Here is a 15,851-nt window from a genome sequence, read left to right as displayed (position 1 = left end):
TGTTTATGAACAAATGGAAATGGCGTGTAGAAAATATATTTCTCCCACAAACTACCTCCTACATAGCTCTACTAAATATTAATGGAAGGATAATATTTTTTGACAGAGTGTGAGGCGTAGGAAAATAGTTCCATGATGGAGATATAAGAGAAGAAAAATTTTTATCTGTATCGTTTATTTTTTATTGTTTATAACGTGAAAAATCACTCAATTTAATGAAACGATTATGTTTGATTTATTAAAAGAAAAAAAATTAAAATTAGGGGCGTGTGAGCTCCTTGAGTATTTTCTATTAGACAATTTATGGTTCAATGTTGAATAGTGCTGAAAAAATTATGATTTAAGGGTTAAACCAAAAGAGAAACAAAAGCAAAATATTCTGTATTATATATACATAGTATTATGTACATATATAATGTATATAAAATGCTAAAGGATGAAATTGGTGAATGTTTAGAGAAGAAATAGCTCCGGGGACTCTCCCTATGTAGTCACAATTGTGTGTAGGGGCCAATTCAAAGCTTCAACAGCACTCTGTCGGTATGAAATATTTGGAAATGTGGCTTTGAATATTAGAAGATCATTTATAGATACTCAACATCTAACAAAAGTCGCATCTTCTGAATCCTCTTGGACCAAAATGAGATTTTTGGGAAGACTTCAGCAGAAGTTTTACTCTGTTTTGCGTATATTGGAATGCAAAGCTCACTTTGCTACGAAACCTACCCCCCCAACCCCTATTCTGTGGCAAGTATCCCTAGTAAAACAAGGGCTAACGCAACTTTTGCAATGGATAAATTCCCACAAAATTTATACCTCATTCGCCCTTTGGGTTAATTTAAACTTTTCGGTTCATTATCAACGAGGGACGATGGACTTATGGGTCTTTTGCATGGGAATAGGAGAAAGTTCAATCCGCAAAGAATGCAGCAATTTTCTCATTCTAAAATAATACGAATTCCCTATTAATTAAAATTAAAAGAATTTCATTGTGTGTTGAGTAAACTTTTAGGGAGCTTTTGAACTTTTTGCTCAATGCCTTTTAATTCAATATAATTTTATGGAGATTTAATTGATCAATTAAACTTGACCTTAAGCATAACAAAGAAGTAACAAATCGAGAGATAAACTGTTCTTTAGGGTTTAAATTATTTTAGTATTAGATTATAGCTTCATTTTGCAATTTAATTCTAATTATGCAAATATCAAAGGAACAGTTTATGAGATTTAAATCCCCAAAAACCATATTAAACCCAAAGTTGCTGATTTTGAACGAGAAAAGGGGTGAAAAGGGTAGTAAATTGAGTTGTAAATTATTTGGTTCAATTTATGGAATAGTTTTCAGAAGCAATATTCAATTAATGCACACACACACACATAATTCCCCGTTGGGGTATGCTTTTCACTTTGTACAATTCAACTGTATATGTTTTATGTTTACACTACCGCCAATCTGGCTTAATTACTACTATACTGTTTTGAAGATTTAATTGTCTGTATTTAAGTTTTCTGCCACACACTGCCCATTAATACAATTTCGGTTAAATATGAAATATAGCTCTGTTTGATACTAAAATATTCCTCATTCAATAATTAATAATCTATATTAAACCCATATTTATATTTTGCATACAATCGTTTGTAGTTAGTTTAAACTAAATTGACATTTAAGTATCGAAATTAGGGATTAGAACATTTTAGAAGTAAATAAGAGAAAACTCTCATTTAATGCTCCCGCCCTCCATCAATCAATTTTACGCAATGTTTTACGCTTTAATGTGAATTCCATTAATGAGAAAAATATACCCGAAGCGTTTGTGGCGTAAATAAATAAACTTCCAATTATTTCGGCTATTTTTGCATAAAATACATTTTTTATTTGCCACAAAATTCAGGTATTTGTGAGAGAAAAATTTTTTGTATATGTGCAATTGGGTCACAAAAGTATATACATATATTCAGCTGAAGAGTATAGGTGGGCAATGATGGTTGAAGTGTGGCAAATGGGGTGTGTTTTGTGGGTGATAACACCAAAAGCTCCTCTCATATATTTTTGGGTCAACATTTATCCACATCTGAAAGCCAAACCCGTCGATACTTTTTCCAAAGCTCTGCAAAATATTGACCATTATTGTTGAGGAAAACCACACAGAGGGTTGCTCAGTAATCGAATTGAATCCTCATCAACCCTTTGAGAGCTAAACTCTCTCTCTCTCTCTAAAAATTGATTTTCATATTGGGAACAAAAAAAACCACAAAGCTTTTAATGTGGAATCAGGTGTGGAATTTATGAAAGTCAAAATGGAAATTTGAGAGGTGGAGAACATGAAACGCGGGTTAACACATATTAATTTTAAAATAAATTCCACATAATCAGATTAAAAGGTTAATGCAAATCATATGCCAACATTATGCAAATAAACAAATTAATTTATAATAGGGTGTTTGGCATTTTCGAAAACATGACAGGGAGTTTTTTTTTGAACTCTCAGGGGTTTATTTGATTTATTTATGGATGAATTACGCATTATTCATCAATACAGAATCAAGGGAAAAATGTTGAAGAGTTCGAGAAAAATGCTTTTTGTTTTGTAAATTAATATGTTAAAAAGGCATTGTGCTGATTTTTGTTCTTTTTCGCTAAAATTGTAATTTTTATCATTTTTTTTACAAAAGGAGATTATTCAAGCCAATATGAGTCTAGCACACAATCTAGTATCGCCAAAGTGCAATCATTTTCCACTTTTTTTCCTCTAATCAGCTAAGAAAAGATGACGAAAATTTGTTAAAAAATATAGACAAAGATGCCATCATAGTGACCATTTTAAATGTTTGAAACATTCTCACTGATGTTTCATCAGTGATGTTTTGACAGGATATTCTCGAAATACTTTTTTTTTTTTTTTAAATATTTTTGTTTAGGAAAATGACTAGAAGAATTTCACAAGAAAATCTTTTTCAAACAAAAAAGTTTTTGAAAGTGCTTCAAAAATATTTCGACAAGTTTTATTGATGCAATTTTAGCGCGTATGTTTCACACATTTGAAGAAACAAAGAGCTCTTCAGTGGTGTGAGTTTTTGTACTTCTGAGTATGTCTTTGCTGGCTAGAAATTAGATTTTTTACGATTCTTCGCAGGTTCGAGTGTCTCGATTGTTACCTTGTAACAAGTCATGGCACAGACATAATTGAATAGGCTCCTTTTACTGAGGATTGAATTTTGCTCCTCTTCTTCAAGAATTTAGGAAGATTAAAAATTCACCAAAATTCATTCTATAATTGAGAAAATGTTTGCATTGGTAATTTGCTGATTTTCCCACAAAATTTATTTTTTTTTCAAATTACATGCAAAAGCGCTTTTACCCCACATTCCCCTATACATTGAAATGCCATCACTTTTCCCCTTTTTCATTAAATAAATATTCTTCCTTTCAGATTTTCTTTTTTTAATTTTTTCACCTTTTTCCGCTTTTCCCAAAAGTACGCACGTATTTATTCATCACAGTAAAGTTTCCAATTAAAAATCACCTTCCTATGGAAGGGGTGGAGAAAGAACTTCTATGTAATAAGGGGTTGGGATGATGTGCAATATTGTGTAATTACCAATGTAATTTTATCGTGGCTGAAATTCCCTCTCGAGAGTGAATCCCCATTGCTTCTTTTTTTGTGCCCTAATTGGATCCCATTGGGGGAAAACTTTTCATGCTGGCTTGGGAGGTGGGAGTGCTGAAAGTTTTCCCTTCATGAGCACACCGCCCCTCGTGAGGGGTGAGAAGAGATATGGGTTAATTTAGGGGAAATCAATTTTTTCGTGCCTTTTTTCCATTTCTTTTCCACCCATCAGCCAGCCCCGGAATACTCTAAATTGAGTTTGGCAAAAATTTTTGCTAATTTTTCAGTAAATCAATTAAGTGTAAACGACTTTGGGGACTTTTTGAGGGGTGGGTTCAGCTGGGAAAAACTCATCCCTCTAGTGGGGGTGTATTAAGTTTTTTCTTCCTGTCATTTTTGCACGCGGTTAGTCAGTTTTTTTCATCTTATTCTTCTCCAACAATCAAGCGGAGATGAGCAAAGATGAAGTATTCAAGGGAAATATGTTGAAATTATTTTTTACGTCGTACATCCTCATGGCCTTTGACTTCATTTTCTGCGATATTTTATTATTTATTCATTCAAGGTTCATGCAAATGAAATTTCACGGTACCTTTGGCGGGGAGTCACCGTCATTTTGAGAGTCCATGAAAAGACAAAAGGAGGGAAAGAGGAAGAATCGTAAAAATGAGAATCCAAAGAATGGTGCCGGGACATTTTGTTACTTGAGAATGCGGACAAAGTTGGAAGAGAGACTTTATTTCCTTCCATCTGTCTTATAAATCATTTGCGCCCGTACAATCTGGTGACTCATTTGAATACCTAATTGGCGATATAACATGGCTATACGTGGTGGGGGAGGGCATGAAGAGCGTGGGTGGATGCCCTCGTAAATTTGCAGAATTATTCTTGCAGAAAAAAATTTCAAGGGAAAAATTTTGCAAAGAGAACCTTCGGCTTGAATTGCGATTATGCTTGTCATCTATCTCGATTGGTGAGATAAATGTGAAAACTTGGAACTGTTTTGCCTAAGGGAGAATTTCTAAGTATAAATTATTAGTTTTTAACTCACATTTCGCATATTAAGTAGAAGAATTGTTGCCGAATTTGCAATTTTATGTGGACTTATAATTCATTCATTCATTTTCTATGATTTCTTTTCAAGAATATTGAGAAAATTTCATGAAAACCTTAATGAAAATTGGACGAACATTTAATTTTATTATTAAAAAGTTAGGCTTGAACCACAGCAATAGTTTTTCCAGAGCTTTCGGCTCTCTTAAGAGCTTTATTTAGAAAAATAAATCACTTCTTTACACAATTTTACAGAAAAATGTACATTTTGGCCCCCATCTAGGTACGAGATAAAACAATTACGTGCCATCACAATCCTTACCCATTGTCCTGTACAATTCAGCAGTTGGACGGCGTTGGCTGGAGAGAAAGCTTCCGTCATAAAACACCCCACGATGGACACTTGGTGGAAAAGCTCAACTTTTCGCCTCCAATTTATACGAGTGAATTTATATTTTATCGTTTCACTTGCGAACATTCCCAATGCAACCATCACATATAAATTTTACGATATTCCCTCCCCATTGGGGGGTGAAGGATGGTGGTAGCCCTTTTGTCTTGTCCTGAGAAAAAAGGGTGTCAACTCACGGTAATTAACCCATGAAGCTGTGGCCGTAAAATCTCATCCAAGTCCAAAGCTCCGGGGCGTAAGAAATCATTAGGGGGCTTTTATTGCTCAATTTTCCACTTCTTTCGCTTATAGCGTGACTGTCCAATCATACCCGTGGTCATCAATTTCATTCTACAAAAGAGATTTTCCACAACAAAATTCTGTCATTTTGCATGTGGAGCGATTTAAAATTTATGTGTTATATAGAGCTTTTAATCTGGGTGGAGTTTATTGTGGTGGAAATACGAAATGCAAATGATGCAAATAATGGAAATATAATGGCATTTCAAACACAATGAAATATTAATTAAAGTGAAAATGAGGGAAATTGAGGTGCGGCAAGCTTTGCAGAATAGTTTTCTCTTTGTGCCAGAAAATAGTTTGAGGGAATGATAGAATACATAACTCAAAAAGTTGCGTAAAATTCCTATTTATTTTAGAATTTTCAGGGGTCAAAATTTTCAGTCATTTCTCAATTGCCTGCCATTGTGTCAAAAAGATAGTTAAAAGTCTATTTCTAGTCATTGTTCTTAGCTGCTCACGAATTTGTTGTCAGTTTTCCAAAATCTTTAGCCGTTTTCATGCGGAGCCTATTTTCTGGCAATACAACATGTGGGGTAAAATGAATCACCAAGGATTTAAAGAGCGAAAATTGCGTTAAATGTTTTTGAAAGCAGTTTAAATATTTTAAATAAACCTCAAACTACATTTCTGTTTTCTTTAATACAATTTCAGAAATTATTTAAAGCAAAAGGTACCAACTTCTCCCCATTCTCCCCTATATCCACATCTCTCATAGAAAACTTATTTTACAATATTAAAAAAAAATAAAGGTTTGTGAAAAAATCATAAAAAGCTTTACTCTGTAAACTCTCATTTCAGTCCTTCTGCAACAAAACCACAACCACCCCCTGGGATATATCACTACACCACCACCCTCTTTTCAGCCCACATTTTTAGCGAACGATTAATAACAAAAAATGTCCCCTTTCTCAGTCTTATCAGGCAGTTTTTTTTTCATTCTCGTCTAGCTTATAGCCTGAAAAATGAGCCATCATCCACATTCTGGTGCAACGTCTGTCGTGCTGGTTTTGCTTGCCGCTTCCCCCAGATGGAAAGTACAAGACTTCGGACGTCATGTGACATTGGAGTTAAATTGTAAAGTTTTTTTGTCCACACGCCCTCGGTGTGGTATAAAATTTCAATCCTTTTTTTTCAGCTGTGATTTCTTCTTTTTTCCACCCGCAAAGAATGGGGAATTTCCGTGCGGGGCGGGGTGTGGGATGGGAAATTCAGACGGCGGGGGATGGTGCAACGAAGAGAGAAAGTATCGGGGAGATAAAGTTTTTGGCTCAATGCCCGGAAGAGCCAAAAAGAGATTCTATAGATGGTTGGATATTCTCGTTTTTTCTTCTCACCATAGAATCTATTTGGCGGGAAACAAAGTAAAACTGCCAACCACTTTGGATGGCCCTTTTTTGTGCTTCATTCTTTATTTTCCTTCTCGACTTTTTTAATGGATCATGGAAGAAGTAACGCCAGCGGGGGTTGAGAGGTGAAAGTCAAGCAAGACAACACTCTGGCAGAGTTGAGGCGAATAACAAAAAAAAAAACGAGAGAGAAACTTTTCGATTATGAGAGCTTTCATGCGAAGAGGTGACTGGGTGAGAAAGCTCTGTGGGAGCTTCTGTGGGGTGTTAATCGGTCATGTCTCTGGGTATATTTTTGCACACGGGGTCCACGGGTAAATCCGCCCCTCTTTAGAGAATTAATTGATGAGTGTGTCTTCATGTGGTTAAATTTGCTTGTTATGGAATGAGAAAGGACGAAAAGGCAGACTCAATTTACATAATAATAGTCTGCCGCCGTCGCCTGGGGTTTAATTAAATAAATAATAACTCCCCATGTTTTGGCGCTAAATCCTCACAGCCCATAGACAACTTTTAAAGCTCACGAGAAATCTCCATTTAGCCACATTTTAATTTATCATCTCTTCCCTCCTGGCAAAGGGGAATCTTTGGAGCCATTTTTACGGGGAATTTGTTCTACGAAAAATTAAGGAAAAAGAGTTTATTGTGAAAAGAATGTCAGAAATCTTCTATTTTCAACAGCTTTAGGGAGCTTTTTGTTGTTGTTACGTTACAACTTATTTTCGAAAGATGAAATAAGAGAAATTTCTTAACAGACGTTTTTTTTTTAATTTTTCTTTCATGAAAAATACAATTTTTAAGCTTATTTTACCTTTTTATTGATTTTTTTTTAATTGAAGAATTTTTATTTTTTTTGTAGTGCTCGTTTCTACATTTCGTTCAATTTTATCGCATATTTAATGCTTTTGTTGCAAATAATTGCATGTTGTACAATTTTCGTCGCATTTTGTACTCTTTTACGCATTCTCATAATATTTTTTTCACTTTAATTTCCATCCTTTTTTTTTAAAAGCTCTCTTCATAATTAGACAGTTTTTCCTAGCAAAAATTTTTTATTTCTCCTCTTGAACAATTTTTACGCATTTCATAGAGTGTTTTCGCATTCTTGCAATTTTGTAAATTTCATTCCCATTATAATGATTTTTATTTCACAAAAATCTTTGAAAATTTTTCCAAAAGAAAAGAAAATTTTCTGCTCAGAAGCCTTTTTAACCCACTTTGCTCTATCTCGAAGGATTAATATGAAATTTTTGGCTTTCCATTACCCTTAGAATTTAACTACGTTTACCTGTTGGGAAACTTAAGGTCGCAATCTAGTAAATGAAGAAGAAAATTGAATAAAAGCTTGAGAAAATTTAATAAAGTTTCCAATATGCTTCTGGGGGCGTGATATAGATTTGCGGTTAAATCATCTTTAACAAGTTAATTCCCTTTGCTGGATTATACCCTCTGGCGGCTTTTGCTCTCTCTCTCTCTCTCTCTCTTAACTCCCTGAAACACGTGCTTTCAATCCAATAATTTTAATCATTTCTACGAAACTTTTCCCCTCAAAGATGCGTTGGGGATGATTTTGGTTTTTATGCAAATTTAGATAAATTGAAAGCATTTCATCACAAGGAGAGAAGGTAATTTTCATGATTTTCATTGAGGTGGTTCATTGCAAACCAATATAGAGTGGTGAGAAAATTCCATAGAAGAGAATCCTTTTCTATAGTAGAAAGGAACTTGGGTGGAAAATTGAATTTCTCTGTTGAAGATTTTCAAAGAACGTTCAAAGCTCGCTTCAATGATGTATTTTTGAGGAATTCTGCTGAAGTACTTCTCGTGGCTTTTCACATTGCACTGCTAAACCACTCGATTTTGACTCTGAAAAGCTCTTGGAAATGTGTGAAGTTTTCTCCTAAATTTTTGGCGGAGAAAATGTAGTGGGAGGTATTTTGTGGGGTGCAAGAAAATTCCGCTTTTGCCATCTTGGCGCTACTTTTGTGGAATTCTTTTGGTAAATTCTCAAAGTTTCTTTGGAGCTTTCTATTTTACATAAATTAATATGAAATTTTGTTTAATTTTAAGAAAGAATTTTCAGAGAGGATTTTCCTAGAATCCTCGTGAACGTCGTGAAGAATATTTAATGCAGTACGCCAAATTTTCCAAAGCGGAAAATAATGAATTATTTTTCAATTGTATGTCATGTATTTTGGATTATGCGCACTCCGGGTGAGCTTTCCCCTCTGTATGTGCGAAGAAGCTCTTCGAGTTCTTCATGCTTGAAGCTCACTTTAGTATCGTGCGGGATTTAAGTTTGCTCACAACGCAGAGCCGCGTGGAAAAATCGCGGAGGATACCCATAAAAATTTCCTCTTTTGTGGAATATCAGTGTGGGATTAAATTAAACGTCACCACGAGACAGATATATGTGTAAAACATTATGCTATGTCCAAGTGCGATAACCCCCAAAGTTTATTTTTAGAACTTTTTCTACGTTGAAAGCTCATTTAACGTGTGAAAATTCCCCAACATCCGGTAGAAGTTTTCCCTCGAGCTTCGTGGGTTTTTTTTTCAAATTTATTATTACATTTTTTTTCGATATCAAATTTACGCTTCATTAGGCCCCTACACACGGCTGTCAAAGTGATTGAGTGCCGTAAATAAACTGGCAGGAAGCCTACATTGTGCAGAGACTCGTGCCATCATCACCATACCACCCCGTGTAGGATTTTATACGGGGGGTGCTTTCCCACTGTGGTACTGATGCGCGTTAGGGGAAGAAATAATAATAAAAAACAACCTCAATAGTGATTCAAGCGTTGAGTTTTAATGATTAAATAACCCCCAATAGAGCGATACCGGACTACGTGGGAGTTCTACTTCGACGAATTTGTTTGTTAATTGACAAGGGATAAATTCTAGGTGGGTGCAACAATTAAAGGAAAATTCTACTGTGGGTGTAGTGATGTAAAAGTGCAAGAAGGGTTTTAAATTCCCACAGAAAATAAATAAAGGAAAGTTTTACATGTGAAGAAGACTCCGCCAAAGAAGCAAAACTACGAGAAAAGCCCTCGAGAAACCCCGCGGATGTACGTTGGAAGAACTTTCATCAAAAGTATATAGATCATCATCGCTGTGAATGTGTGAGTCCTCAAATTCCTTTTAAGTATGTATCGCGCGCGCGGGAGAATTTGAGGGAAAAGTTTTCTTCTATGAGAGAGTTGAAGGATATACGATCCCCAACTCCACGTAACAATTCAAGCTATATAAGCGTGGGAATGTGTACAAGTGCGAGACTATAATACCATGAGACATTGTCTAAACTTCCCCCCTAAGGAAGCAACTTTCTGCATACTCTCCTTTCTTTCTACAACACATAGTTAGCTATACCTACGATTTTATTGCCAAACCATCCAAGGTCTCATTGTAATGTAAATTTATTGTGTGTCATGTGATCTAGTATTTCGCTTAAACTTTCTCTTAATACTCTAAATACTCAGACCTAAACTTTGTTTAACTTATGCATCCCCTAAGGCTACCTTTGTACCATCCCCCACTGGCATATTCAAATAAATTCCCACACATTTTCTTCAAACAAATACACCTCTTAGTTTCAGTTGGCAATCACCCAAAATATTTATATGCGGATTATCTCCTCCATGCACATAGAAGCGTAGCAAATAGGTAACCAGATGCTAAATACAGGATATTGATTTTCCATTGCATAACTCATACCTATGGCTCACACCCCGGAAGTCTTACAAGGGCGGGGGTGTATGGAATGGACACTCGAAGATTTCAAAATGCCCAAAACTCAATTATATAGCATCCCCACAGTACAATGCAAATACACTCACCGTTTGTGATTACATTTTGGGTGATGCAATGAAATTCATGGGTAGGGTTTGATCTAGTGCAAGAGAAAATCACCCCCGAATTCCCCCCTCAGCATGTGACCTGATTGGATTTTAATGAATTTCCCAATTTAATCCATCTTCCTAAATTCAACTTGGCACAAGTGTGGGAAAATCTGGCACATTTCGACAGAATCCAGTGAGAGATGGATGCATAATTGGCACTCGCTTTTCCGGAAATGTCTCCACTCTGGGGGGAACTGCAACAGGCTTTGAGGAATTAGAATGATTATCGGCCCCAAGGATGGGTTTGCATGTTCTTCAACTTAAAGTACTAATTCAAATTCATGTGAGATAAGACTTTAAGGTAAAGAGCTTGATATGAAGATGTGTTCAAACCTTTTTGGTGTTATAGGAAAATTCCTTCCGATTGCGTTAGCCAAGGGACGGTAGGTCAACCCAAACGTATCTTTTCAATTTTAGGGCCAAAGCTTTCGACGCTTCTGTGCGTCTTCCTCAGTGGTCAATTGTGTCTTTGTTTGGGAATCGTGAAACGTCTGATTTTGGTGATCATGCGGATTTTTATGCAGGGGGATTATCTTTTTTCAACAATTTTCTTTCACTTATCTATAACTGACTTTTCTTTGCGACTATCTGAGGCATAACTCAGCGTCGAAAGCTTTGGCCCTAAAATTGTAAGGATGCGTTTGGGTTGACCTACCGTCCCTTGGCTGACGCAATCGGAAGCAATTTTCCTATAACACCAAAAACTTAAAACATTCCGTCAGATTCCACTTGAGTGTTCAAACCATTAGGCAATTTCTCAGGATTTGGAGAAAGGAGTTTATTCATTTATGAATAGGAAAACCGCATTTTCAGGCATCTTTGCCGCCTTATCCGAGTTGATTGGAAAATGGTTAGTCTTTTTGGAGAATTCTGGCTCATATATCAGTTTAAATCCGATTAGAGTATTTTGATTATTGGTAGGTACTTAAAAACAAACAAAAAAATTGGTTAGGAGAGAACCATCTTCCGGTAGCGTAAATAGAATAGTTTGGTAACAAAAGGTGTGCTCCTAAATAAATTTTCATTTGAAATCCTTCGGAAAAACCAACGTATAGAAAATTATCTAAAAAATTAGTTACGGAACTAGAACCAAGTTGCAAGTAGTACTGTACTGACCCTTTAATCGAACAGGTAAAGAAAAGAGTAGAAAATCTTCAAACACTTTTCCCTCTCATCAGAAATGCTCACCTTGAATTAACAAGCAGATCAATTAGAAATGAATCAGACCGTCGATTAAGGGCCAGGAATTTTTGTTGGGAATGCTTCTCGTGGTCAATTAAAGGCATCACTTCTTGGCAGGGAAAATCTTGGGGATAGATGCGGCGACGGTAGGCAACTTTATTTTCTAAAATGAAATTTATCTACCACCCCATATTTTTTTTTTTAATACAAAGTCCTACTATAATTTTTCACAATATTTTTCAAGACATTTCTTTATTTCTTTTATTTTTTAATAATTTTTTCAAGATAGAATTATTTTCTTTTAGATTTAATGAAACGTCAAACGTTAGAATTGCACAAATATACCACAAATATAGAAATGTAGTCAAACCCTGCTAATTCAGGTTGTAAAATAAACGTTAAAAGGTGGAAGAAACGTCAAGCGTTAGAAAAGAAATGTCAAATATTACAAATAAATTGTTAACATCTCCTAATTTAGCTGTTACAATAAACGTCAAAAGTTTGAAAAAAATCGTCAATCTTTAGAAAATAAATTTCAAACTTCAAAAGAAGTAACGCCAATCGTTAGAAAAGAAACGTCCTACGTTAGAATTACTCAAATTGTCAAAAGTTGCTAATCTTATCTTTATACATTTTATTTCCTAAATCGGTCTTTTTGATCCAATTTTTGGCGTTAGACGCTATTTTAATAGAGCTGCTAAAAAATCGTTACAGATAAATTGAATTCCATTCCAATGTATGTATGTATGTATATTTGAAAGTTCTGCTTTCATGTGAAGAAAATCCCGTTTGGGAATGTAAAAGAAAATCTACCAAGAAAACCACAAGGAGTTCCTCACAACATGTCTTTGGGTGACAATGGAAGTGTCGTGTGGCGGTGAAAGTCCTCAAGTGTCTGAAAGGAAGCACAAGAGGAAATTGCTGGCAAAAGTGTGACGGGATGGGGGTGGTTTTGTGTGGTGAGAAATAAAAATTAACTTTGAGAAAAGAGGGAGTTCCGTGTGCACTTTTCCACGATTTTTCGCAAATGCTGTTATGAAAAGTACATCATTGTTCAAATTGTGAATTGAGTGGCTGGGTGGAAAGGAGGGGTTTTAAAGTGTGTGCGGACGGAGGAAATGATGATAGTCGCTCTGAGTGCGATAATCACGATCTTATCGCTGCAATATGGGAGATACTTAATTATGTGCACTGGAGAGGGTTAAATTGCTTCGTGTGAAAATCCATTGCTCGCGGGTGCTCCGGGAAAGGAGTTTTTTTTTCGGGGAAAAAGCGAATGGTTGAGCTTGGCTTGAGGGGTTGGGGGTGTTATAAAAAAATGGAGAAATTCTCAAAGAAACATGTAATTGCACATGGCGTTCGTCTATTCATTTCGCTCACCACCTCTTTTCATCATTTTTCCCGCCTAGCATTTTCATTTCTGCACCTCACCCCACCCGCACTTCATTCAGTACACTCGGGATTTTTATCGCAGCGAACTGTGCAACTCACTTCCGGCTGGAGGTTTTCTCCCATCGTCGCTCATTGAGGCGCTTTCCCCAACCCCCTCGCTACAAAAAAAGGAACGGAAATGAGCGAGGAATGGTGCGCTCCACGAAGGACGTTTCCCTCGATCTCTTATATTGCTTATGGGAAGCTGTGTGTATACAATTTTGAGCACTCTGTGGTTAAGATAATGGGAAAACTGTTGAAAGCGAAATAAGAAAGAATTATTACCCACTCCTGGTTGAGGATGCTTTTGCGAATGAAGTTGAAATTACAAGGGACTCCCCAAGCCAATGCGTCTTAACCACCCCCACAACCATCCCTCCCATTGTCGCGCCCATGAATTCACCATACAATCCCTTTTCATTCCCCTAGTCTTTGAGGACATAATTAAAATTCAGCATATTTTGCATTTAAATCCATACCGAGAACCAAGACAGTCGCAGTTTTCTTTTTTTCCAAGAGGATAGAAGTATTATTGCCTCGACTTTCTCTCGTTCTTTCAAATTTTCTTTTATTATACGTACAACTCGATAATTTCGCACCGGTGAACACGCGCAAGTGGGGGCGGTGGAGAAAATTTATGCTGTGAAAGTCATGCGACATTGCAGAATTAAATTATGAATTTTCGTATTTTGGGGAAAATGTAGGTATATCCCAGAAAATATGATGACATTTACTGATTCATTCATATTCCAAAAGGATATCTTTTCCCTCCCCGTAAGACGAGCTATTTTCATAAATACCAGAAAAAGAATCTTCCTCAAGGACATGCGGAACCATTTTCAGGAGGAAGCTTTTTCAGTGTGTAGCATCTTATCGCCATAATATTGATAATTTATTGTCCGACTCATTTGAAATGAAGCAAAGATGAACCCCACTGCATACGTAAATGTTTATAGGGGTGAATAGAATCAGCAATCATGAGAAAAAAGGGGTATAACTAGAAATTTATTCAACAACATGATGAAAATTATATATTTTTTTTATTTTAAGGCTTTATAAAATTAATTTTAAAAAATGTCATATCTTTACTATTGTTTGACATTTCTTTTCTAACGTTTGATGAAAACTTTTAACATTTGATATTTCTTTTGTAATATTGGACATATTTTTATCGTTTGACGTTTCATTTCCAATGCTTGACATTTTTTCTAATATTTTACGTTTGTTTTATCTTCTCATGCTTATTTTCTAACGTTTGACGTTTTTTCTGACTTAACCCTTTCGTGTTTATTTGGTCATACGTAGACCCAAACGTGAAACATTTAATTTTTCCAACTATTTATGAATTTAATTGTTTTTCCAAGTTTCAAATTCACGCAAAAGGGGTTAAAGAAGACGTTTTGACTTAGAAAAGTTCTCTCACAGCACCTAGACAATAAATATCGTGATTAAAAGAGCTCATGTTTCAATATTTCACGTGGACATGAAAGAGTTAATATTATTTGAAAATTTCCTTTTTAAATATTTTAACGTAATTTTCAATTTTCGACATCTAAAGAAAAGCCTGAACTTTCAGAAATTTTAGGGGGTGTTTAGACATCCAAAAACTCTCTCTCTCTATGTCCATAAAAAAACAAAAATAAGGGGCATCTGATAATGAAGGTAGTGGCCTTTTTCTTAAGAAGAATTAAGGTAAATTTCTAATTTAATAAATGTTTCAATAAATGAAACATTGTTTCATGAAACACGAACTTCGTTTAAAATTATTTGATAAAGGCGCGTATTTAAAATTAAAAAGCCCTTAATTAAAAAATCATGTATTTTCTACCGAAAATTCAGTAATGGAAGTAGTAATCATTTAAGTAGTGTTAAGACGATTGAATAAATCCCCGAAAAATCTTCTTAAAATAAACCAAACGTGATTTTAAAGTTTTCAAAAATATTGAAACTTTATCAATATTCTCCGAGCTTTTCTTTTACAACCCTCCCACTTACATTTTGTGGAACTTTTCTGTGGCTTTAGGCTTTATAATGTCTTACTACAAATATTGCGGTAAAATATCTTGAGGGTTAGGAAATGTGTTAAAGTTTGTGATGTAAAATATTCAATTATGTTTTCAGTATAATGGGGTATTTTTCAGTAAATTTAACACCCCCGCAGTGGCGATGAAAGTTAGTAACTTTCGTGGTGCATATAAAACTTATATTCAATGCAAAATCATATTTTTCATGCCATGGGAATTACATTCTCCACTATATAAGTTCATTGGTGGAAAATGTGGTTGAAAATATTTTCTTTGAATACCAAATGAGTTTCTTTTTGGGGGGTACATGAGTGGCGAGAGGGTGAGCTTGGGGACGAACATGTTGCGTTGCTTGAGGGGGAAGAGTATGTTTTCGCTCCCTATATATGGTAAAATGGGTGAATATTGCCATGAGAAATTGTACGAAAGGCAAGCCCGGGGGTGAGGCATCCCTGTGAAAAATGGTGCGTGAGTTGAATTCAAAAGGCAAATCATACACATGACTTTCTTATTCGCCATCCCATCTACCCCCATATGGGTTCAAAATTGTGAATTTTCCATGCTGGATGATAGTGATAGAGGGATATTTGCTTCCCATTGCTTTT

At 35.5% G+C, this 15,851-nt stretch overlaps 1 protein-coding gene across 2 annotated transcripts in view; it reads left to right on the top strand.

Moving 5' to 3' along the window:
• Positions 1-8,982: 8,982 nt before the first annotated feature.
• Positions 8,983-15,851, top strand: part of LOC129795924 (neuroligin-4, X-linked-like) — a 54,794-nt gene continuing 47,925 nt past the window's right edge. The window contains exon 1 of one of the 2 annotated variants that reach the window (XM_055837475.1): positions 8,983-9,832. The gene's annotated coding sequence lies outside the window, so the exon portion shown is untranslated. The remainder of the gene's footprint in view (positions 9,833-15,851) is intronic. The other variant, XM_055837476.1, reaches the window with a different exon arrangement.

The sequence above is a fragment of the Lutzomyia longipalpis genome, chromosome 4, assembly GCF_024334085.1.
Source record: "Lutzomyia longipalpis isolate SR_M1_2022 chromosome 4, ASM2433408v1".
Classification (NCBI taxonomy): Eukaryota; Metazoa; Arthropoda; class Insecta; order Diptera; family Psychodidae; genus Lutzomyia; species Lutzomyia longipalpis.
The sequence above is the reverse complement of the archived record's forward strand: the minus strand, read 5'-3'. Positions and strand labels throughout refer to the sequence as shown.